Genomic DNA, 26,555 nt, shown 5'->3' with positions numbered 1-26,555 from the left:
TCTGAACACTCTTTCTGTAGAAAATGCAACTGGACATTTGGAGCGCTAAGAGAGTAGTAGTGGAAAAAGGAATATATTCAAATATAAACTACACAGAAGCATTCTGTGAAACTTCTTTCTGATCTGAGCATTCAGCTAACAGAGTTAAACCATACTTTTGATTGAGCAGTTTTGAAACACTCTGTCTGTAGAAAATGCAACTGGACATTCGTAGCGCTAAGTGGGTAATAGTGGAAAAAAGAATATGTTCAAATATAAACTACACAGAAGCATTGTATGAAACTTCTTTCTGTTCTGTGCATTCAACTAACAGAGTTGAACCTTACTTTTGATTGAGCCTTTCTGAAACACTCTTTCTGTAGAAACTGCAATTGGACATTCTGAGCGCTAAGAGGCCTATATTGGGAAAAATAATATCTTCAAATAAAAACTACACAGAAGCATTGTGTGAAACTTATTTCTGATATGTTCATTAAGCTAACAGAGTTAAACCATACTTTTGATTGCGCAGTTCTGAACACTCTTTCTGTAGAAAATGCAAGTGGACATTCGGAGCGCTAAGAGGGTAATAGTGGAAAAAGGAATATATTCAAATATAAACTACACAGTAGCATTCTGTGAAAATTCTTTCTGTTCTGTGCATTCAACTAACAGAGTTGAACCTTACTTTTGATTGAGCCGTTCTGAAACACTCTTTCTGTAGAAACTGCAATTGGACATGCTAAGCGCTAAGAGGCCTACATTGGGAAAAAGAATATCTTCAAATAAAAACTACACAGATGCATTCTGTGAAACTTATTTCTGATCTGTAAATTCAGTTAACAGAGATAAAACATATTTTTGATTGAGCAGTTATGAAACACTCTTTTTGTAGAAAATGCAAGTGGAGATTCGGAGCGCTAAGAGGGTAATAGTGGAAAAAGGAATGTCTTCAAATATAAACTACACAGAATCATTCGGTGAAACTTCTTTCGGATCTGTGAATTCAGCTAACAGAGTTAAACCATACTTTTGATTGAGCAGATCTGAACACTCTTTCGGTAGAAAATGCAACTGGACATTTGGAGCGCTAAGAGCGTAGTAGTGGAAAAAGGAATATATTCAAATATAAACTACACAGAAGCATTCTGTGAAACTTCTTTCTGATCTGAGCATTCAGCTAACAGAGTTAAACCATACTTTTGATTGAGCAGTTTTGAAGCACTCTGTCTGTAGAAAATGCAACTGGACATTCGTAGCGCTAAGTGGGTAATAGTGGAAAAAAGAATATGTTCAAATATAAACTACACAGAAGCATTGTATGAAACTTCTTTCTGTTCTGTGCATTCAACTAACAGAGTTGAACCTTACTTTTGATTGAGCCGTTCTGAAACACTCTTTCTGTAGAAACTGCAATTGGACATTCTGAGCGCTAAGAGGCCTATATTGGGAAAAAGAATGTCTACAAATAAAAACTACACAGAAGAATTGTGTGAAACTTCTTTCTGTTCTGTTTGTTCAACTAAAAGAGTTGAACCTTAATTTTGATTGAGCCGTTCTGAAACACTCTTTCTGTAGAAAATGCAAGTGGAGATTCGGAGCGCTAAGAGGGTAATAGTGGAAAAAGGAATGTCTCCAAATATAAACTACACAGAATCATTCTGTGAAACTTCTTTCTGATCTGTGCATTCAGCTAACAGAGTTAAACCATACTTTTAATTGAGCAGATCTGAACACTCTTTCTGTAGAAAATTCAACTGGACATTTGGAGCGCTAAGAGAGTAGTAGTGGAAAAAGGAATATATTCAAATATAAACTACACAGAAACATTCTGTGAAACTTCTTTCTGATCTGAGCATTCAGCTAACAGATTTAAACCATACTTTTGATTGAGCAGTTTTGAAACACTCTGTCTGTAGAAAATGCAACTGGACATTCATAGCGCTAAGTGGTTAATAGTGGAAAAAAGAATATGTTCAAATATAAACTACACAGAAGCATTGTATGAAACTTCTTTCTGTTCTGTGCATTCAACTAACAGAGTTGAACCTTACTTTTCATTGAGCCTTTCTGAAACACTCTTTCTGTAGAAACTGCAATTGGACATTCTGAGCGCTAAGAAGCCTATATTGGGAAAAATAATATCTTCAAATAAAAACTACACAGAAGCATTGTGTGAAACTTATTTCTGATATGTTCATTAAGCTAACAGAGTTAAACCATACTTTTGATTGCGCAGTTCTGAACACTCTTTCTGTAGAAAATGCAAGTGGACATTCGGAGCGCTAAGAGGGTAATAGTGGAAAAAGGAATATATTCAAATATAAACTACACAGTAGCATTCTGTGAAAATTCTTTCTGTTCTGTGCATTCAACTAACAGAGTTGAACCTTACTTTTGATTGAGCCGTTCTGAAACACTCTTTCTGTAGAAACTGCAATTGGACATGCTAAGCGCTAAGAGGCCTACATTGGGAAAAAGAATATCTTCAAATAAAAACTACACAGATGCATTCTGTGAAACTTATTTCTGATCTGTAAATTCAGTTAACAGAGATAAAACATATTTTTGATTGAGCAGTTATGAAACACTCTTTTTGTAGAAAATGCAAGTGGAGATTCGGAGCGCTAAGAGGGTAATAGTGGAAAAAGGAATGTCTTCAAATATAAACTACACAGAATCATTCGGTGAAACTTCTTTCTGATCTGTGCATTCAGCTAACAGAGTTAAACCATAATTTTGATTGAGCAGATCTGAACACTCTTTCTGTAGAAAATGCAACTGGACATTTCGAGCGCTAAGAGCGTAGTGGTGGAAAAAGGAATATATTCAAATATAAACTACACAGAAACATTCTGTGAAACTTCTTTCTGATCTGAGAATTCAGCTAACAGAGTTAAACCATACTTTTGATTGAGCAGTTTTGAAACACTCTGTCTGTAGAAAATGCAACTGGACATTCGTAGCGCTAAGTGGGTAATAGTGGAAAAAAGAATATGTTCAAATATAAACTACACAGAAGCATTGTATGAAACTTCTTTCTGTTCTGTGCATTCAACTAACAGAGTTGAACCTTACTTTTGATTGAGCCTTTCTGAAACACTCTTTCTGTAGAAACTGCAATTGGACATTCTGAGCGCTAAGAGGCCTATATTGGGAAAAATAATAACTTCAAATAAAAACTACACAGAAGCATTGTGTGAAACTTATTTCTGATATGTTCATTAAGCTAACAGAGTTAAACCATACTTTTGATTGCGCAGTTCTGAACACTCTTTCTGTAGAAAATGCAAGTGGACATTCGGAGCGCTAAGAGGGTAATAGTGGAAAAAGGAATATATTCAAATATAAACTACACAGTAGCATTCTGTGAAAATTCTTTCTGTTCTGTGCATTCAACTAACAGAGATGAACCTTACTTTTGATTGAGCCGTTCTGAAACACTCTTTCTGTAGAAACTACAATTGGACATGCTAAGCGCTAAGAGGCCTACATTGGGAAAAAGAATATCTTCAAATAAAAACTACACAGATGCATTCTGTGAAACTTATTTCTGATCTGTAAATTCAGTTAACAGAGATAAAACATATTTTTGATTGAGCAGTTATGAAACACTCTTTTTGTAGAAAATGCAAGTGGAGATTCGGAGCGCTAAGAGGTTAATAGTGGAAAAAGGAATGTCTCCAAATATAAACTATACAGAATCATTCTGTGAAACTTTTTTCTGATCTGTGCATTCAGCTAACAGAGTTAAACCATACTTTTGATTGAGCAGATCTGAACACTCTTTCTGTAGAAAATGCAACTGGACATTTGGAGCGCTAAGAGAGTAGTAGTGGAAAAAGGAATATATTCAAATATAAACTACACAGAAGCATTCTGTGAAACTTCTTTCTGATCTGAGCATTCAGCTAGCAGAGTTAAACCATAGTTTTGATTGAGCAGTTTTGAAACACTCTGTCTGTAGAAAATGCAACTGGACATTCGTAGCGCTAAGTGGGTAATAGTGGAAAAAAGAATATGTTCAAATATAAACTACACAGAAGCATTGTATGAAACTTCTTTCTGTTCTGTGCATTCAACTAACAGAGTTGAACCTTACTTTTGATTGAGCCTTTCTGAAACACTCTTTCTGTAGAAACTGCAATTGGACATTCTGAGCGCTAAGAGGCCTATATTGGGAAAAATAATATCTTCAAATAAAAACTACACAGAAGCATTGTGTGAAACTTATTTCTGATATGTTCATTAAGCTAACAGAGTTATACCATACTTTTGATTGCGCAGTTCTGAACACTCTTTCTGTAGAAAATGCAAGTGGACATTCGGAGCGCTAAGAGGGTAATAGTGGAAAAAGGAATATATTCAAATATAAACTACACAGTAGCATTCTGTGAAAATTCTTTCTGTTCTGTGCATTCAACTAACAGAGTTGAACCTTACTTTTGATTGAGCCGTTCTGAAACACTCTTTCTGTAGAAACTGCAATTGGACATGCTAAGCGCTAAGAGGCCTACATTGGGAAAAAAATATCTTCAAATAAAAACTACACAGATGCATTCTGTGAAACTTATTTCTGATCTGTAAATTCAGTTAACAGAGATAAAACATATTTTTGATTGAGCAGTTATGAAACACTCTTTTTGTAGAAAATGCAAGTGGAGATTCGGAGCGCTAAGAGGGTAATAGTGGAAAAAGGAATGTCTTCAAATATAAACTACACAGAATCATTCGGTGAAACTTCTTTCTGATCTGTGCATTCAGCTAACAGAGTTAAACCATACTTTTGATTGAGCAGATCTGAACACTCTTTCTGTAGAAAATGCAACTGGACATTTGGAGCGCTAAGAGAGTAGTAGTGGAAAAAGGAATATATTCAAATATAAACTACACAGAAGCATTCTGTGAAACTTCTTTCTGATCTGAGCATTCAGCTAACAGAGTTAAACCATACTTTTGATTGAGCAGTTTTGAAGCACTCTGTCTGTAGAAAATGCAACTGGACATTCGTAGCGCTAAGTGGGTAATAGTGGAAAAAAGAATATGTTCAAATATAAACTACACAGAAGCATTGTATGAAACTTCTTTCTGTTCTGTGCATTCAACTAACAGAGTTGAACATTACTTTTGATTGAGCCGTTCTGAAACACTCTTTCTGTAGAAACTGCAATTGGACATTCTGAGCGCTAAGAGGCCTATATTGGGAAAAAGAATGTCTACATATAAAAACTACACAGAAGAATTGTGTGAAACTTCTTTCTGTTCTGTTTGTTCAACTAAAAGAGTTGAACCTTAGTTTTGATTGAGCCGTTCTGAAACACTCTTTCTGTAGAAAATGCAAGTGGAGATTCGGAGCGCTAAGAGGGTAATAGTGGAAAAAGGAATGTCTCCAAATATAATCTACACAGAATCATTCTGTGAAACTTCTTTCTGATCTGTGCATTCAGCTAACAGAGTTAAACCATACTTTTGATTGAGCAGATCTGAACTCTCTTTCTGTAGAAAATGGAACTGGTCATTTGGAGCGCTAAGAGAGTAGTAGTGGAAAAAGTAATATATTCAAATATAAACTACACAGAAGCATTCTGTGAAACTTCATTCTGATCTGAGCATTCAGCTAACAGAGTTAAACCATACTTTTGATTGAGCAGTTTTGAAACACTCTGTCTGTAGAAAATGCAACTGGACATTCGTAGCGCTAAGTGGTTAATAGTGGAAAAAAGAATATGTTCAAATATAAACTACACAGAAGCATTGTATGAAACTTCTTTCTGTTCTGTGCATTCAACTAACAGAGTTGAACCTTACTTTTGATTGAGGCTTTCTGAAACCCTCTTTCTGTAGAAACTGCAATTGGACATTCTGAGCGCTAAGAGGCCTATATTGGGAAAAATAATATCTTCAAATAAAAACTACACAGAAGCATTGTGTGAAACTTATTTCTGATATGTTCATTAAGCTAACAGAGTTAAACCATACTTTTGATTGCGCAGTTCTGAACACTCTTTCTGTAGAAAATGCAAGTGGACATTCGGAGCGCTAAGAGGGTAATAGTGGAAAAAGGAATATATTCAAATATAAACTACACAGTAGCATTCTGTGAAAATTCTTTCTGTTCTGTGCATTCAACTAACAGAGATGAACCTTACTTTTGATTGAGCCGTTCTGAAACACTCTTTCTGTAGAAACTGCAATTGGACATGCTAAGCGCTAAGAGGCCTACATTGGGAAAAAGAATATCTTCAAATAAAAACTACACAGATGCATTCAGTGAAACTTATTTCTGATCTGTAAATTCAGTTAACAGAGATAAAACATATTTTTGATTGAGCAGTTATGAAACACTCTTTTTGTAGAAAATGCAAGTGGAGATTCGGAGCGCTAAGAGGTTAATAGTGGAAAAAGGAATGTCTCCAAATATAAACTACACAGAATCATTCTGTGAAACTTCTTTCTGATCTGTGCATTCAGCTAACAGAGTTAAACCATACTTTTGATTGAGCAGATCTGAACACTCTTTCTGTAGAAAATGCAACTGGACATTTGGAGCGCTAAGAGAGTAGTAGTGGAAAAAGGAATATATTCAAATATAAACTACACAGAAGCATTCTGTGAAACTTCTTTCTGATCTGAGCATTCAGCTAGCAGAGTTAAACCATAGTTTTGATTCAGCAGTTTTGAAACACTCTGTCTGTAGAAAATGCAACTGGACATTCGTAGCGCTAAGTGGGTAATAGTGGAAAAAAGAATATGTTCAAACATAAACTACACAGAAGCATTGTATGAAACTTCTTTCTGTTCTGTGCATTCAACTAACAGAGTTGAACCTTACTTTTGATTGAGCCTTTCTGAAACACTCTTTCTGTAGAAACTGCAATTGGACATTCTGTGCGCTAAGAGGCCTATATTGGGAAAAATTATATCTTCAAATAAAAACTACACAGAAGCATTGTGTGAAACTTATTTCTGATATGTTCATTAAGCTAACAGAGTTAAACCATACTTTTGATTGCGCAGTTCTGAACACTCTTTCTGTAGAAAATGCAAGTGGACATTCGGAGCGCTAAGAGGGTAATAGTGGAAAAAGGAATATATTCAAATATAAACTACACAGTAGCATTCTGTGAAAATTCTTTCTGTTCTGTGCATTCAACTAACAGAGTTGAACCTTACTTTTGATTGAGCCGTTCTGAAACACTCTTTCTGTAGAAACTGCAATTGGACATGCTAAGCGCTAAGAGGCCTACATTGGGAAAAAGAATATCTTCAAATAAAAACTACACAGATGCATTCTGTGAAACTTATTTCTGATCCGTAAATTCAGTTAACAGAGATAAAACATATTTTTGATTGAGCAGTTATGAAACACTCTTTTTGTAGAAAATGCAAGTGGAGATTCGGAGCGCTAAGAGGGTAATAGTGGAAAAAGGAATGTCTTCAAATATAAACTACACAGAATCATTCGGTGAAACTTCTTTCTGATCTGTGCATTCAGCTAACAGAGTTAAACCATACTTTTGATTGAGTAGATCTGAACACTCTTTCTGTAGAAAATGCAACTGGACATTTGGAGCGCTAAGAGAGTAGTAGTGGAAAAAGGAATATATTCAAATATAAACTACACAGAAGCATTCTGTGAAACTTCATTCTGATCTGAGCATTCAGCTAACAGAGTTAAACCATACTTTTGATTGAGCAGTTTTGAAGCACTCTGTCTGTAGAAAATGCAACTGGACATTCGTAGCGCTAAGTGGGTAATAGTGGAAAAAAGAATATGTTCAAATATAAACTACACAGAAGCATTGTATGAAACTTCTTTCTGTTCTGTGCATTCAACTAACAGAGTTGAACGTTACTTTTGATTGAGCCGTTCTGAAACACTCTTTCTGTAGAAACTGCAATTGGACATTCTGAGCGCTAAGAGGCCTATATTGGGAAAAAGAATGTCTACAAATAAAAACTACACAGAAGAATTGTGTGAAACTTCTTTCTGTTCTGTTTGTTCAACTAAAAGAGTTGAACCTTAGTTTTGATTGAGCCGTTCTGAAACACTCTTTCTGTAGAAAATGCAAGTGGAGATTCGGAGCGCTAAGAGGGTAATAGTGGAAAAAGGAATGTCTCCAAATATAATCTACACAGAATCATTCTGTGAAACTTCTTTCTGATCTGTGCATTCAGCTAACAGAGTTAAACCATACTTTTGATTGAGCAGATCTGAACTCTCATTCTGTAGAAAATGGAACTGGTCGTTTGGAGCGCTAAGAGAGTAGTAGTGGAAAAATTAATATATTCAAATATAAACTACACAGAAGCATTCTGTGAAACTTCTTTCTGATCTGAGGTTTCAGCTAACAGAGTTAAACCATACTTTTGATTGAGCAGTTTTGAAACACTCTGTCTGTAGAAAATGCAACTGGACATTCGTAGCGCTAAGTGGTTAATAGTGGAAAAAAGAATATGTTCAAATATAAACTACACAGAAGCATTGTATGAAACTTCTTTCTGTTCTGTGCATTCAACTAACAGAGTTGAACCTTACTTTTGATTGAGCCTTTCTGAAACACTCTTTCTGTAGAAACTGCAATTGGACATTCTGAGCGCTAAGAGGCCTATATTGGGAAAAATAATATCTTCAAATAAAAACTACACAGAAGCATTGTGTGAAACTTATTTCTGATATGTTCATTAAGCTAACAGAGTTAAACCATACTTTTGATTGCGCAGTTCTGAACACTCTTTCTGTAGAAAGTGCAAGTGGACATTCGGAGCGCTAAGAGGGTAATAGTGGAAAAAGGAGTATATTCAAATATAAACTACACAGTAGCATTCTGTGAAAATTCTTTCTGTTCTGTGCATTCAACTAACAGAGTTGAACCTTACTTTTGATTGAGCCGTTCTGAAACACTCTTTCTGTAGAAACTGCAATTGGACATGCTAAGCGCTAAGAGGCCTACATTGGGAAAAAGAATATCTTCAAATAAAAACTACACAGATGCATTCTGTGAAACTTATTTCTGATCTGTAAATTCAGTTAACAGAGATAAAACATGTTTTTGATTGAGCAGTTATGAAACACTCTTTTTGTAGAAAATGCAAGTGGAGATTCGGAGCGCTAAGAGGGTAATAGTGGAAAAAGGAATGTCTCCAAATATAAACTACACAGAATCATTCTGTGAAACTTCTTTCTGATCTGTGCATTCAGCTAACAGAGTTAAACCATACTTTTGATTGAGCAGATCTAAACACTCTTTCTGTAGAAAATGCAACTGGACATTTGGAGCGCGAAGAGAGTAGTAGTGGAAAAAGGAATATATTCAAATATAAACTACACAGAAGCATTCTGTGAAACTTCTTTCTGATCTGAGCATTCAGCTAACAGAGTTAAACCATACTTTTGATTGAGCAGTTTTGAAAAACTCTGTCTGTAGAAAATGCAACTGGACATTCGTAGTGCTAAGTGGGTAATAGTGGAAAAAAGAATATGTTCAAATATAAACTACACAGAAGCATTGTATGAAACGTCTTTCTGTTCTGTGCATTCAACTAACAGAGTTGAACCTTACTTTTGATTGAGCCTTTCTGAAACACTCTTTCTGTAGAAACTGCAATTGGACATTCTGAGCGCTAAGAGGCCTATATTGGGAAAAATAATATCTTCAAATAAAAACTACACAGAAGCATTGTGTGAAACTTATTTCTGATATGTTCATTAAGCTAACAGAGTTAAACCATACTTTTGATTGCGCAGTTCTGAACACTCTTTCTGTAGAAAATGCAAGTGGACATTCGGAGCGCTAAGAGGGTAATAGTGGAAAAAGGAATATATTCAAATATAAACTACACAGTAGCATTCTGTGAAAATTCTTTCTCTTCTGTGCATTCAACTAACAGAGTTGAACCTTACTTTTGATTGAGCCGTTCTGAAACACTCTTTCTGTAGAAACTGCAATTGGACATGCTAAGCGCTAAGAGGCCTACATTGGGAAAAAGAATATCTTCTAATAAAAACTACACAGATGCATTCTGTGAAACTTATTTCTGATCTGTAAATTCAGTTAACAGAGATAAAACATATTTTTGATTGAGCAGTTATGAAACACTCTTTTTGTAGAAAATGCAAGTGGAGATTCGGAGCGCTAAGAGGGTAATAGTGGAAAAAGGAATGTCTCCAAATATAAACTACACAGAATCATTCTGTGAAACTTCTTTCTGATCTGTGCATTCAGCTAACAGAGTTAAACCATACTTTTGATTGAGCAGATCTGAACACTCTTTCTGTAGAAAATGCAACTGGACATTTGGAGCGCTAAGAGAGTAGTAGTGGAAAAAGGAATATATTCAAATATAAACTACACAGAAGCATTCTGTGAAACTTCTTTCTGATCTGAGCATTCAGCTAACAGAGTTAAACCATACTTTTGATTGAGCAGTTTTGAAACACTCTGTCTGTAGAAAATGCAACTGGACATTCGTAGCGCTAAGTGGGTAATAGTGGAAAAAAGAATATGTTCAAATATAAACTACACAGAAGCATTGTATGAAACTTCTTTCTGTTCTGTGCATTCAACTAACAGAGTTGAACCTTACTTTTGATTGAGCCTTTCTGAAACACTCTTTCTGTAGAAACTGCAATTGGACATTGTGAGCGCTAAGAGGCCTATATTGGGAAAAATAATATCTTCAAATAAAAACTACACAGAAGCATTGTGTGAAACTTATTTCTGATATGTTCATTAAGCTAACAGAGTTAAACCATACTTTTGATTGCGCAGTTCTGAACACTCTTTCTGTAGAAAATGCAAGTGGACATTCGGAGCGCTAAGAGGGTAATAGTGGAAAAAGGAATATATTCAAATATAAACTACACAGTAGCATTCTGTGAAAATTCTTTCTGTTCTGTGCATTCAACTAACAGAGTTGAACCTTACTTTTGATTGAGCCATTCTGAAACACTCTTTCTGTAGAAACTGCAATTGGACATGCTAAGCGCTAAGAGGCCTACATTGGGAAAAAGAATATCTTCAAATAAAAACTACACAGATGCATTCTGTGAAACTTATTTCTGATCTGTAAATTCAGTTAACAGAGATAAAACATATTTTTGATTGAGCAGTTATGAAACACTCTTTTTGTAGAAAATGCAAGTGGAGATTCGGAGCGCTAAGAGGGTAATAGTGGAAAAAGGAATGTCTTCAAATATAAACTACACAGAATCATTCGGTGAAACTTCTTTCTGATCTGTGCATTCAGCTAACAGAGTTAAACCATACTTTTGATTGAGCAGATCTGAACACTCTTTCTGTAGAAAATGCAACTGGACATTTGGAGCGCTAAGAGCGTAGTAGTGGAAAAAGGAATATATTCAAATATAAACTACACAGAAGCATTCTGTGAAACTTCTTTCTGATCTGAGCATTCAGCTAACAGAGTTAAACCATACTTTTGATTGAGCAGTTTTGAAGCACTCTGTCTGTAGAAAATGCAACTGGACATTCGTAGCGCTAAGTGGGTAATAGTGGAAAAAAGAATATGTTCAAATATAAACTACACAGAAGCATTGTATGAAACTTCTTTCAGTTCTGTGCATTCAACTAACAGAGTTGAACCTTACTTTTGATTGAGCCTTTCTGAAACACTCTTTCTGTAGAAACTGCAATTGGACATTCTGAGCGCTAAGAGGCCTATATTGGGAAAAATAATATCTTCAAATAAAAACTACACAGAAGCATTGTGTGAAACTTATTTCTGATATGTTCATTAAGCTAACAGAGTTAAACCATACTTTTGATTGCGCAGTTCTGAACACTCTTTCTGTAGAAAATGCAAGTGGACATTCGGAGCGCTAAGAGGGTAATAGTGGAAAAAGGAATATATTCAAATATAAACTACACAGTAGCATTCTGTGAAAATTCTTTCTGTTCTGTGCATTCAACTCACAGAGTTGAACCTTACTTTTGATTGAGCCGTTCTGAAACACTCTTTCTGTAGAAACTGCAATTGGACATGCTAAGCGCTAAGAGGCCTACATTGGGAAAAAGAATATCTTCAATTAAAAACTACACAGATGCATTCTGTGAAACTTATTTCTGATCTGTAAATTCAGTTAACAGAGATAAAACATATTTTTGATTGAGCAGTTATGAAACACTCTTTTTGTAGAAAATGCAAGTGGAGATTCGGAGCGCTAAGAGGGTAATAGTGGAAAAAGGAATGTCTTCAAATATAAACTACACAGAATCATTCGGTGAAACTTCTTTCTGATCTGTGCATTCAGCTAACAGAGTTAAACCATACTTTTGATTGAGCAGATCTGAACACTCTTTCTGTAGAAAATGCAACTGGACATTTCGAGCGCTAAGAGCGTAGTAGTGGAAAAAGGAATATATTCAAATATAAACTACACAGAAGCATTCTGTGAAACTTCTTTCTGATCTGAGCATTCAGCTAACAGAGTTAAACCATACTTTTGATTGAGCAGTTTTGAAACACTCTGTCTGTAGAAAATGCAACTGGATATTCGTAGCGCTAAGTGGGTAATATTGGAAAAAAGAATATGTTCAAATATGAACTACACAGAAGCATTGTATGAAACTTCTTTGTGTTCTGTGCATTCAACTAACAGAGTTGAACCTTACTTTTGATTGAGCCGTTCTGAAACACTCTTTCTGTAGAAACTGCAATTGGACATTCCGAGTGCTAAGAGGCCTATATTGGGAAAAAGAATGTCTACAAATAAAAACTACACAGAAGAATTGTGTGAAACTTCTTTCTGTTCTGTTTGTTCAACAAAACGAGTTGAACCTTAGTTTTGATTGAGCCGTTCTGAAACACTCTTTCTGTAGAAAATGCAAGTGGACATTCGGAGCGCTAAGAGGGTAATATTGGAAAAAGGAATATATTCAAATATAAACTACACAGTAGCATTCTGTGAAAATTCTTTATGTTCTGTGCATTCAACTAACAGAGTTGAACCTTACTTTTGATTGAGCCGTTCTGAAACTCTCTTTCTGTAGAAACTGCAATTGGACATGCTAAGCGCTAAGAGGCCTACATTGGGAAAAAGAATATCTTCAAATAAAAACTACACAGATGCATTCTGTGAAACTTATTTCTGATCTGTAAATTCAGTTAACAGAGATAAAACATATTTTTGATTGAGCAGTTATGAAACACTCTTTTTGTAGAAAATGCAAGTGGACATTCGGAGCGCTAAGAGGGTAATAGTGGAAAAAGGAATGTCTTCAAATATAAACTACACAGAATCATTCGGTGAAACTTCTTTCTGATCTGTGCATTCAGCTAACAGAGTTAAACCATACTTTTGATTGAGCAGATCTGAACACTCTTTCTGTAGAAAATGCAAATGGACATTTGGAGCGCTAAGAGCGTAGTAGTGGAAAAAGGAATATATTCAAATATAAACTACACAGAAGCATTCTGTGAAACTTCTTTCTGATCTGAGCATTCAGCTAACAGAGTTAAACCATACTTTTGATTGAGCAGTTTTGAAACACTCTGTCTGTAGAAAATGCAACTGGACATTCGTAGCGCTAAGTGGGTAATAGTGGAAAAAAGAATATGTTCAAATATAAACTACACAGAAGCATTGTATGAAACTTCTTTCTGTTCTGTGCATTCAACTAACAGAGTTGAACCTTACTTTTGATTGAGCCTTTCTGAAACACTCTTTCTGTAGAAACTGCAATTGGACATTCTGAGCGCTAAGAGGCCTATATTGGGAAAAATAATATCTTCAAATAAAAACTACACAGAAGCATTGTGTGAAACTTATTTCTGATATGTTCATTAAGCTAACAGAGTTAAACCATACTTTTGATTGCGCAGTTCTGAACACTCTTTCTGTAGAAAATGCAAGTGGACATTCGGAGCGCTAAGAGGGTAATAGTGGAAAAAGGAATATATTCAAATATAAACTACACAGTAGCATTCTGTGAAAATTCTTTCTGTTCTGTGCATTCAACTAACAGAGTTGAACCTTACTTTTGATTGAGCCGTTCTGAAACACTCTTTCTGTAGAAACTGCAATTGGACATTCTGAGCGCTAAGAGGCCTATATTGGGAAAAAGAATGTCTACAAATAAAAACTACACAGAAGAATTGTGTGAAACTTCTTTCTGTTCTGTTTGTTCAACTAAAAGAGTTGAACCTTAGTTTTGATTGAGCCGTTCTGAAACACTCTCTCTGTAGAAAATGCAAGTGGAGATTCGGAGCGCTAAGAGGGTAATAGTGGAAAAAGGAATGTCTCCAAATATAATCTACACAGAATCATTCTGTGAAACTTCTTTCTGATCTGTGCATTCAGCTAACAGAGTTAAACCATACTTTTGATTGAGCAGATCTGAACTCTCTTTCTGTAGAAAATGCAACTGGACATTTGGAGCGCTAAGAGAGTAGTAGTGGAAAAAGGAATATATTCAAATATAAACTACACAGAAACATTCTGTGAAACTTCTTTCTGATCTGAGCATTCAGCTAACAGAGTTAAACCATACTTTTGATTGAGCAGTTTTGAAACACTCTGTCTGTAGAAAATGCAACTGGACATTCGTAGCGCTAAGTGGGTAATAGTGGAAAAAAGAATATGTTCAAATATAAACTACACAGAAGCATTGTATGAAACTTCTTTCAGTTCTGTGCATTCAACTAACAGAGTTGAACCGTACTTTTGATTGAGCCTTTCTGAAACACTCTTTCTGTAGAAACTGCAATTGGACATTCTGAGCGCTAAGAGGCCTATATTGGGAAAAATAATATCTTCAAATAAAAACTACACCGAAGCATTGTGTGAAACTTATTTCTGATATGTTCATTAAGCTAACAGAGTTAAACCATACTTTTGATTGCGCAGTTCCGAACACTCTTTCTGTAGAAAATGCAAGTGGACATTCGGAGCGCTAAGAGGGTAATATTGGAAAAAGGAATATATTCAAATATAAACTACACAGTAGCATTCTGTGAAAATTCTTTCTGTTCTGTGCATTCAACTAACAGAGTTGAACCTTACTTTTGATTGAGCCGTTCTGAAACACTCTTTCTGTAGAAACTGCAATTGGACATGCTAAGCGCTAAGAGGCCTACATTGGGAAAAAGAATATCTTCAAATAAAAACTACACAGATGCATTCTGTGAAACTTATTTCTGATCTGTAAATTCAGTTAACAGAGATAAAACATATTTTTGATTGAGCAGTTATGAAACACTCTTTTTGTAGAAAATGCAAGTGGAGATTCGGAGTGCTAAGAGGGTAATAGTGGAAAAAGGAATGTCTTCAAATATAAACTACACAGAATCATTCGGTGAAACTTCTTTCTGATCTGTGCATTCAGCTAACAGAGTTAAACCATACTTTTGATTGAGCAGATCTGAACACTCTTTCTGTAGAAAATGCAAATGGACATTTGGAGCGCTAAGAGCGTAGTAGTGGAAAAAGGAATATATTCAAATATAAACTACACAGAAGCATTCTGTGAAACTTCTTTCTGATCTGAGCATTCAGCTAACAGAGTTAAACCATACTTTTGATTGAGCAGTTTTGAAACACTCTGTCTGTAGAAAATGCAACTGGACATTCGTAGCGCTAAGTGGGTAATAGTGGAAAAAAGAATATGTTCAAATATAAACTACACAGAAGCATTGTATGAAACTTCTTTCTGTTCTGTGCATTCAACTAACAGAGTTGAACCTTACTTTTGATTGAGCTGATCTGAAACACTCTTTCTGTAGAAACTGCAATTGGACATTCTGAGCGCTAAGAGGCCTATATTGGGAAAAAGAATGTCTACAAATAAAAACTACACAGAAGAATTGTGTGAAACTTCTTTCTGTTCTGTTTGTTCAACTAAAAGAGTTGAACCTTAGTTTTGATTGAGCCGTTCTGAAACACTCTTTCTGTAGAAAATGCAAGTGGAGATTCGGAGCGCTAAGAGGGTAATAGTGGAAAAAGGAATGTCTCCAAATATAAACTACACAGAATCATTCGGTGAAACTTCTTTCTGATCTGTGCATTCAGCTAACAGAGTTAAACCATACTTTTGATTGAGCAGATCTGAACACTCTTTCTGTAGAAAATGCAACTGGACATTTCGAGCGCTAAGAGCGTAGTAGTGGAAAAAGGAATATATTCAAATATAAACTACACAGAAGCATTCTGTGAAACTTCTTTCTGATCTGAGCATTCAGCTAACAGAGTTAAACCATACTTTTGATTGAGCAGTTTTGAATCACTCTGTCTGTAGAAAATGCAACTGGATATTCGTAGCGCTAAGTGGGTAATATTGGAAAAAAGAATATGTTCAAATATGAACTACACAGAAGCATTGTATGAAACTTCTTTCTGTTCTGTGCATTCAACTAACAGAGTTGAACCTTACTTTTGATTGAGCCGTTTTGAAACACTCTTTCTGTAGAAACTGCAATTGGACATTCCGAGCGCTAAGAGGCCTATATTGGGAAAAAGAATGTCTGCAAATAAAAACTACACAGAAGAATTGTGTGAAACTTCTTTCTGTTCTGTTTGTTCAACTAAACGAGTTGAACCTTAGTTTTGATTGAGCCGTTCTGAAACACTCTTTCTGTAGAAAATGCAAGTGGGGATTCGGAGCGCTAAGAGGGTAATAGTGGAAAAAGGAATGTCTCCAAATATAAACTACACAGAATCATTCTGTGAAACTTCTTTCTGATCTGTGCATTCAGCTAACAGAGTTAAACCATACTTTTGATTGAGCAGATCTGAACTCTCTTTCTGTAGAAAATGCAACTAGACATTTGGAGCGCTAAGAGAGTAGTAGTGGAAAAAGGAATATATTCAAATATAAACTACACAGAAGCATTCTGTGAAACTTCTTTCTGATCTGAGCATTCAGCTAACAGAGTTAAACCATACTTTTGACTGAGCAGTTTTGAAACACTCTGTCTGTAGAAAATGCAACTGGACATTCGTAGCGCTAAGTGGGTAATAGTGGAAAAAAGCATATGTTCAAATATAAACTACACAGAAGCATTGTATGAAACTTCTTTCTGTTCTGTGCATTCAACTAACAGAGTTGAACCTTACTTTTGATAGAGCCTTTCTGAAACACTCTTTCTGTAGAAACTGCAATTGGACATTCTGAGCGCTAAGAGGCCTATATTGGGAAAAATAATATCTTCAAATAAAAACTACACAGAAACATTGTGTGAAACTTATTTCTGATATGTTCATTAAGCTAACAGAGTTAAACCATACTTTTGATTGCGCAGTTCTGAACACTCTTTCTGTAGAAAATGCAAGTGGACATTCGGAGCGCTAAGAGGGTAATAGTGGAAAAAGGAATATATTCAAATATAAACTACACAGTAGCATTCTGTGAAAATTCTTTCTGTTCTGTGCATTCAACTAACAGAGTTGAACCTTACTTTTGATTGAGCCGTTCTGAAACACTCTTTCTGTAGAAACTGCAATTGGACATGCTAAGCGCTAAGAGGCCTACATTGGGAAAAAGAATATCTTCAAATAAAAACTACACAGATGCATTCTGTGAAACTTATTTCTGATCTGTAAATTCAGTTAACAGAGATAAAACATATTTTTGATTGAGCAGTTATGAAACACTCTTTTTGTAGAAAATGCAAGTGGAGATTCGGAGCGCTAAGAGGGTAATAGTGTAAAAAGGAATGTCTTCAAATATAAACTACACAGAATCATTCGGTGAAACTTCTTTCTGATCTGTGCATTCAGCTAACAGAGTTAAACCATACTTTTGATTGAGCAGATCTGAACACTCTTTCTGTAGAAAATGCAACTGGACATTTCGAGCGCTAAGAGCGTAGTAGTGGAAAAAGGAATATATTCAAATATAAACTACACAGAAGCATTCTGTGAAACTTCTTTCTGATCTGAGCATTCAGCTAACAGAGTTAAACCATACTTTTGATTGAGCAGTTTTGAATCACTCTGTCTGTAGAAAATGCAACTGGATATTCGTAGCGCTAAGTGGGTAATATTGGAAAAAAGAATATGTTCAAATATGAACTACACAGAAGCATTGTATGAAACTTCTTTCTGTTCTGTGCATTCAACTAACAGAGTTGAACCTTACTTTTGATTGAGCCGTTTTGAAACACTCTTTCTGTAGAAACTGCAATTGGACATTCCGAGCGCTAAGAGGCCTATATTGGGAAAAAGAATGTCTGCAAATAAAAACTACACAGAAGAATTGTGTGAAACTTCTTTCTGTTCTGTTTGTTCAACTAAACGAGTTGAACCTTAGTTTTGATTGAGCCGTTCTGAAACACTCTTTCTGTAGAAAATGCAAGTGGGGATTCGGAGCGCTAAGAGGGTAATAGTGGAAAAAGGAATGTCTCCAAATATAAACTACACAGAATCATTCTGTGAAACTTCTTTCTGATCTGTGCATTCAGCTAACAGAGTTAAACCATACTTTTGATTGAGCAGATCTGAACTCTCTTTCTGTAGAAAATGCAACTAGACATTTGGAGCGCTAAGAGAGTAGTAGTGGAAAAAGGAATATATTCAAATATAAACTACACAGAAGCATTCTGTGAAACTTCTTTCTGATCTGAGCATTCAGCTAACAGAGTTAAACCATACTTTTGATTGAGCAGTTTTGAAACACTCTGTCTGTAGAAAATGCAACTGGACATTCATAGCGCTAAGTGGGTAATAGTGGAAAAAAGAATATGTTCAAATATAAACTACACAGAAGCATTGTATGAAACTTCTTTCTGTTCTGTGCATTCAACTAACAGAGTTGAACCTTACTTTTGATTGAGCCTTTCTGAAACACTCTTTCTGTAGAAACTGCAATTGGACATTCTGAGCGCTAAGAGGCCTATATTGGGAAAAATAATATCTTCAAATAAAAACTACACAGAAACATTGTGTGAAACTTATTTCTGATATGTTCATTAAGCTAACAGAGTTAAACCATACTTTTGATTGCGCAGTTCTGAACACTCTTTCTGTAGAAAATGCAAGTGGACATTCGGAGCGCTAAGAGGGTAATAGTGGAAAAAGGAATATATTCAAATATAAACTACACAGTAGCATTCTGTGAAAATTCTTTCTGTTCTGTGCATTCAACTAACAGAGTTGAACCTTACTTTTGATTGAGCCGTTCTGAAACACTCTTTCTGTAGAAACTGCAATTGGACATGCTAAGCGCTAAGAGGCCTACATTGGGAAAAAGAATATCTTCAAATAAAAACTACACAGATGCATTCTGTGAAACTTATTTCTGATCTGTAAATTCAGTTAACAGAGATAAAACATATTTTTGATTGAGCAGTTATGAAACACTCTTTTTGTAGAAAATGCAAGTGGAGATTCGGAGCGCTAAGAGGGTAATAGTGGAAAAAGGAATGTCTTCAAATATAAACTACACAGAATCATTCGGTGAAACTTCTTTCTGATCTGTGCATTCAGCTAACAGAGTTAAACCATACTTTTGATTGAGCAGATCTGAACACTCTTTCTGTAGAAAATGCAACTGGACATTTCGAGCGCTAAGAGCGTAGTAGTGGAAAAAGGAATATATTCAAATATAAACTACACAGAAACATTCTGTGAAACTTCTTTCTGTTCTGAGCATTCAGCTAACAGAGTTAAACCATACTTTTGATTGAGCAGTTTTGAAACACTCTGTCTGTAGAAAATGCAACTGGACATTCGTAACGCTAAGTGGGTAATAGTGGAAAAAAGAATATGTTCAAATATAAACTACACAGAAGAATTGTATGAAACTCCTTTGTGTTCTGTGCATTCAACTAACAGAGTTGAACCTTACTTTTGATTGAGCCGTTCTGAAACACTCTTTCTGTAGAAACTGCAATTGGACATTCTGAGCGCTAAGAGGCCTATATTGGGAAAAAGAATGTCTACAAATAAAAACTACACAGAAGAATTGTGTGAAACTTCTTTCTGTTCTGTTTGTTCAACTAAAAGAGTTGAACCTTAGTTTTGATTGAGCCGTTCTGAAACACTCTTTCTGTAGAAAATGCAAGTGGAGATTCGGAGCGCTAAGAGGGTAATAGTGGAAAAAGGAATGTCTCCAAATATAAACTACACAGAATCATTCTGTGAAACTTCTTTCTGATCTGTGCATTCAGCTAACAGAGTTAAACCATACTTTTGATTGAGCAGATCTGAACTCTCTTTCTGTAGAAAATGCAACTGGACATTTGGAGCGCTAAGAGAGTAGTAGTGGAAAAAGGAATATATTCAAATATAAACTACACAGAAGCATTCTGTGAAACTTCTTTCTGATCTGAGCATTCAGCTAACAGAGTTAAACCATACTTTTGATTGAGCAGTTTTGAAACACTCTGTCTGTAGAAAATGCAACTGGACATTCGTAGCGCTAAGTGGGTAATAGTGGAAAAAAGAATATGTTCAAATATAAACTACACAGAAGCATTGTATGAAACTTCTTTCTGTTCTGTGCATTCAACTAACAGAGTTGAACCTTACTTTTGATTGAGCCTTTCTGAAACACTCTTTCTGTAGAAACTGCAATTGGACATTCTGAGCGCTAAGAGGCCTATATTGGGAAAAATAATATCTTCAAATAAAAACTACACAGAAGCATTGTGTGAAACTTATTTCTGATATGTTCATTAAGCTAACAGAGTTAAACCATACTTTTGATTGCGCAGTTCCGAACACTCTTTCTGTAGAAAATGCAGGTGGACATTCGGAGCGCTAAGAGGGTAATAGTGGAAAAAGGAATATATTCAAATATAAACTACACAGTAGCATTCTGTGAAAATTCTTTCTGTTCTGTGCATTCAACTAACAGAGTTGAACCTTACTTTTGATTGAGCCGTTCTGAAACACTCTTTCTGTAGAAACTGCAATTGGACATGCTAAGCGCTAAGAGGCCTACATTGGGAAAAAGAATATCTTCAAATAAAAACTACACAGATGCATTCTGTGAAACTTATTTCTGATCTGTAAATTCAGTTAACAGAGATAAAACATATTTTTGATTGAGCAGTTATGAAACACTCTTTTTGTAGAAAATGCAAGTGGAGATTCGGAGCGCTAAGAGGGTAATAGTGGAAAAAGGAATGTCTTCAAATATAAACTACACAGAATCATTCGGTGAAACTTCTTTCTGATCTGTGCATTCAGCTAACAGAGTTAAACCATACTTTTGATTGAGCAGTTTTGAAACACTCTGTCTGTAGAAAATGCAACTGGACATTCGTAGCGCTAAGTGGGTAATAGTGGAAAAAAGAATATGTTCAAATATAAACTACACAGAAGCATTGTATGAAACTTCTTTCTGTTCTGTGCATTCAACTAACAGAGTTGAACCTTACATTTGATTGAGCCGATCTGAAACACTCTTTTGTAGAAACTGCAATTGGACATTCTGAGCGCTATGAGGCCTATATTGGGAAAAAGAATGTCTACAAATAAAAACTACACAGAAGAATTGTGTGAAACTTCTTTCTGTTCTGTTTGTTCAACTAAAAGAGTTGAACCTTAGTTTTGATTGAGCCGTTCTGAAACACTCTTTCTGTAGAAAATGCAAGTGGAGATTCGGAGTGCTAAGAGGGTAATAGTGGAAAAAGGAATGTCTCCAAATATAAACTACACAGAATCATTCTGTGAAACTTCTTTCTGATCTGTGCATTCAGCTAACAGAGTTAAACCATACTTTTGATTGAGCAGATCTGAACACTCTTTCTGTAGAAAATGCAACTGGACTTTTGGAGCGCTAAGAGGGTAGTAGTGGAAAAAGTAATATATTCAAATATAAACTACACAGAAGCATTCTGTGAAACTTCTTTCTGATCTGAGCATTCAGCTAACAGAGTTAAACCATACTTTTGATTGAGCAGTTTTGAAACACTCTGTCTGTAGAAAATGCAACTGGACATTCGTAGCGCTAAGTGGGTAATAGTGGAAAAAAGAATATGTTCAAATATAAACTACACAGAAGCATTGTATGAAACTTCTTTCTGTTCTGTGCATTCAACTAACAGAGTTGAACCTTACTTTTGATTGAGCCGTTCTGAAACACTCTTTCTGTAGAAACTGCAATTGGACATTCTGAGCGCTAAGAGGCCTATATTGGGAAAAAGAATGTCTACAAATAAAAACTACACAGAAGAATTGTGTGAAACTTCTTTCTGTTCTGTTTGTTCAACTAAAAGAGTTGAACCTTAGTTTTGATTGAGCCGTTCTGAAACACTCTTTCTGTAGAAAATGCAAGTGGAGATTCGGAGCGCTAAGAGGGTAATAGTGGAAAAAGGAATGTCTCCAAATATAAACTACACAGAATCATTCGGTGAAACTTCTTTCTGATCTGTGCATTCAGCTAACAGAGTTAAACCATACTTTTGATTGAGCAGATCTGAACACTCTTTCTGTAGAAAATGCAACTGGACATTTCGAGCGCTAAGAGCGTAGTAGTGGAAAAAGGAATATATTCAAATATAAACTACACAGAAGCATTCTGTGAAACTTCTTTCTGATCTGAGCATTCAGCTAACAGAGTTAAACCATACTTTTGATTGAGCAGTTTTGAATCACTCTGTCTGTAGAAAATGCAACTGGATATTCGTAGCGCTAAGTGGGTAATATTGGAAAAAAGAATATGTTCAAATATGAACTACACAGAAGCATTGTATGAAACTTCTTTCTGTTCTGTGCATTCAACTAACAGAGTTGAACCTTACTTTTGATTGAGCCGTTTTGAAACACTCTTTCTGTAGAAACTGCAATTGGACATTCCGAGCGCTAAGAGGCCTATATTGGGAAAAAGAATGTCTGCAAATAAAAACTACACAGAAGAATTGTGTGAAACTTCTTTCTGTTCTGTTTGTTCAACTAAACGAGTTGAACCTTAGTTTTGATTGAGCCGTTCTGAAACACTCTTTCTGTAGAAAATGCAAGTGGGGATTCGGAGCGCTAAGAGGGTAATAGTGGAAAAAGGAATGTCTCCAAATATAAACTACACAGAATCATTCTGTGAAACTTCTTTCTGATCTGTGCATTCAGCTAACAGAGTTAAACCATACTTTTGATTGAGCAGATCTGAACTCTCTTTCTGTAGAAAATGCAACTAGACATTTGGAGCGCTAAGAGAGTAGTAGTGGAAAAAGGAATATATTCAAATATAAACTACACAGAAGCATTCTGTGAAACTTCTTTCTGATCTGAGCATTCAGCTAACAGAGTTAAACCATACTTTTGATTGAGCAGTTTTGAAACACTCTGTCTGTAGAAAATGCAACTGGACATTCGTAGCGCTAAGTGGGTAATAGTGGAAAAAAGCATATGTTCAAATATAAACTACACAGAAGCATTGTATGAAACTTCTTTCTGTTCTGTGCATTCAACTAACAGAGTTGAACCTTACTTTTGATTGAGCCTTTCTGAAACACTCTTTCTGTAGAAACTGCAATTGGACATTCTGAGCGCTAAGAGGCCTATATTGGGAAAAATAATATCTTCAAATAAAAACTACACAGAAACATTGTGTGAAACTTATTTCTGATATGTTCATTAAGCTAACAGAGTTAAACCATACTTTTGATTGCGCAGTTCTGAACACTCTTTCTGTAGAAAATGCAAGTGGACATTCGGAGCGCTAAGAGGGTAATAGTGGAAAAAGGAATATATTCAAATATAAACTACACAGTAGCATTCTGTGAAAATTCTTTCTGTTCTGTGCATTCAACTAACAGAGTTGAACCTTACTTTTGATTGAGCCGTTCTGAAACACTCTTTCTGTAGAAACTGCAATTGGACATGCTAAGCGCTAAGAGGCCTACATTGGGAAAAAGAATATCTTCAAATAAAAACTACACAGATGCATTCTGTGAAACTTATTTCTGATCTGTAAATTCAGTTAACAGAGATAAAACATATTTTTGATTGAGCAGTTATGAAACACACTTTTTGTAGAAAATGCAAGTGGAGATTCGGAGCGCTAAGAGGGTAATAGTGTAAAAAGGAATGTCTTCAAATATAAACTACACAGAATCATTCGGTGAAACTTCTTTCTGATCTGTGCATTCAGCTAACAGAGTTAAACCATACTTTTGATTGAGCAGATCTGAACACTCTTTCTGTAGAAAATGCAACTGGACATTTCGAGCGCTAAGAGCGTAGTAGTGGAAAAAGGAATATATTCAAATATAAACTACACAGAAGCATTCTGTGAAACTTCTTTCTGATCTGAGCATTCAGCTAACAGAGTTAAACCATACTTTTGATTGAGCAGTTTTGAATCACTCTGTCTGTAGAAAATGCAACTGGATATTCGTAGCGCTAAGTGGGTAATATTGGAAAAAAGAATATGTTCAAATATGAACTACACAGAAGCATTGTATGAAACTTCTTTCTGTTCTGTGCATTCAACTAACAGAGTTGAACCTTACTTTTGATTGAGCCGTTTTGAAACACTCTTTCTGTAGAAACTGCAATTGTACATTCTGAGCGCTAAGAGGCCTATATTGGGAAAAAGAATGTCTGCAAATAAAAACTACACAGAAGAATTGTGTGAAACTTCTTTCTGTTCTGTTTGTTCAACTAAACGAGTTGAACCTTAGTTTTGATTGAGCCGTTCTGAAACACTCTTTCTGTAGAAAATGCAAGTGGGGATTCGGAGCGCTAAGAGGGTAATAGTGGAAAAAGGAATGTCTCCAAATATAAACTACACAGAATCATTCTGTGAAACTTCTTTCTGATCTGTGCATTCAGCTAACAGAGTTAAACCATACTTTTGATTGAGCAGATCTGAACTCTCTTTCTGTAGAAAATGCAACTAGACATTTGGAGCGCTAAGAGAGTAGTAGTGGAAAAAGGAATATATTCAAATATAAACTACACAGAAGCATTCTGTGAAACTTCTTTCTGATCTGAGCATTCAGCTAACAGAGTTAAACCATACTTTTGATTGAGCAGTTTTGAAACACTCTGTCTGTAGAAAATGCAACTGGACATTCATAGCGCTAAGTGGGTAATAGTGGAAAAAAGAATATGTTCAAATATAAACTACACAGAAGCATTGTATGAAACTTCTTTCTGTTCTGTGCATTCAACTAACAGAGTTGAACCTTACTTTTGATTGAGCCTTTCTGAAACACTCTTTCTGTAGAAACTGCAATTGGACATTCTGAGCGCTAAGAGGCCTATATTGGGAAAAATAATATCTTCAAATAAAAACTACACAGAAACATTGTGTGAAACTTATTTCTGATATGTTCATTAAGCTAACAGAGTTAAACCATACTTTTGATTGCGCAGTTCTGAACACTCTTTCTGTAGAAAATGCAAGTGGACATTCGGAGCGCTAAGAGGGTAATAGTGGAAAAAGGAATATATTCAAATATAAACTACACAGTAGCATTCTGTGAAAATTCTTTCTGTTCTGTGCATTCAACTAACAGAGTTGAACCTTACTTTTGATTGAGCCGTTCTGAAACACTCTTTCTGTAGAAACTGCAATTGGACATGCTAAGCGCTAAGAGGCCTACATTGGGAAAAAGAATATCTTCAAATAAAAACTACACAGATGCATTCTGTGAAACTTATTTCTGATCTGTAAATTCAGTTAACAGAGATAAAACATATTTTTGATTGAGCAGTTATGAAACACTCTTTTTGTAGAAAATGCAAGTGGAGATTCGGAGCGCTAAGAGGATAATAGTGGAAAAAGGAATGTCTTCAAATATAAACTACACAGAATCATTCGGTGAAACTTCTTTCTGATCTGTGCATTCAGCTAACAGAGTTAAACCATACTTTTGATTGAGCAGATCTGAACACTCTTTCTGTAGAAAATGCAACTGGACATTTCGAGCGCAAAGAGCGTAGTAGTGGAAAAAGGAATATATTCAAATATAAACTACACAGAAACATTCTGTGAAACTTCTTTCTGTTCTGAGCATTCAGCTAACAGAGTTAAACCATACTTTTGATTGAGCAGTTTTGAAACACTCTGTCTGTAGAAAATGCAACTGGACATTCGTAACGCTAAGTGGGTAATAGTGGAAAAAAGAATATGTTCAAATATAAACTACACAGAAGCATTGTATGAAACTCCTTTGTGTTCTGTGCATTCAACTAACAGAGTTGAACCTTACTTTTGATTGAGCCGTTCTGAAACACTCTTTCTGTAGAAACTGCAATTGGACATTCTGAGCGCTAAGAGGCCTATATTGGGAAAAAGAATGTCTACAAATAAAAACTACACAGAAGAATTGTGTGAAACTTCTTTCTGTTCTGTTTGTTCAACTAAAAGAGTTGAACCTTAGTTTTGATTGAGCCGTTCTGAAACACTCTTTCTGTAGAAAATGCAAGTGGAGATTCGGAGCGCTAAGAGGGTAATAGTGGAAAAAGGAATGTCTCCAAATATAAACTACACAGAATCATTCTGTGAAACTTCTTTCTGATCTGTGCATTCAGCTAACAGAGTTAAACCATACTTTTGATTGAGCAGATCTGAACTCTCTTTCTGTAGAAAATGCAACTGGACATTTGGAGCGCTAAGAGAGTAGTAGTGGAAAAAGGAATATATTCAAATATAAACTACACAGAA

Source organism: Symphalangus syndactylus, chromosome 8, assembly GCF_028878055.3.
Source record: "Symphalangus syndactylus isolate Jambi chromosome 8, NHGRI_mSymSyn1-v2.1_pri, whole genome shotgun sequence".
NCBI classification, from domain to species: Eukaryota; Metazoa; Chordata; class Mammalia; order Primates; family Hylobatidae; genus Symphalangus; species Symphalangus syndactylus.
The sequence above is the reverse complement of the archived record's forward strand: the minus strand, read 5'-3'. Positions refer to the sequence as shown.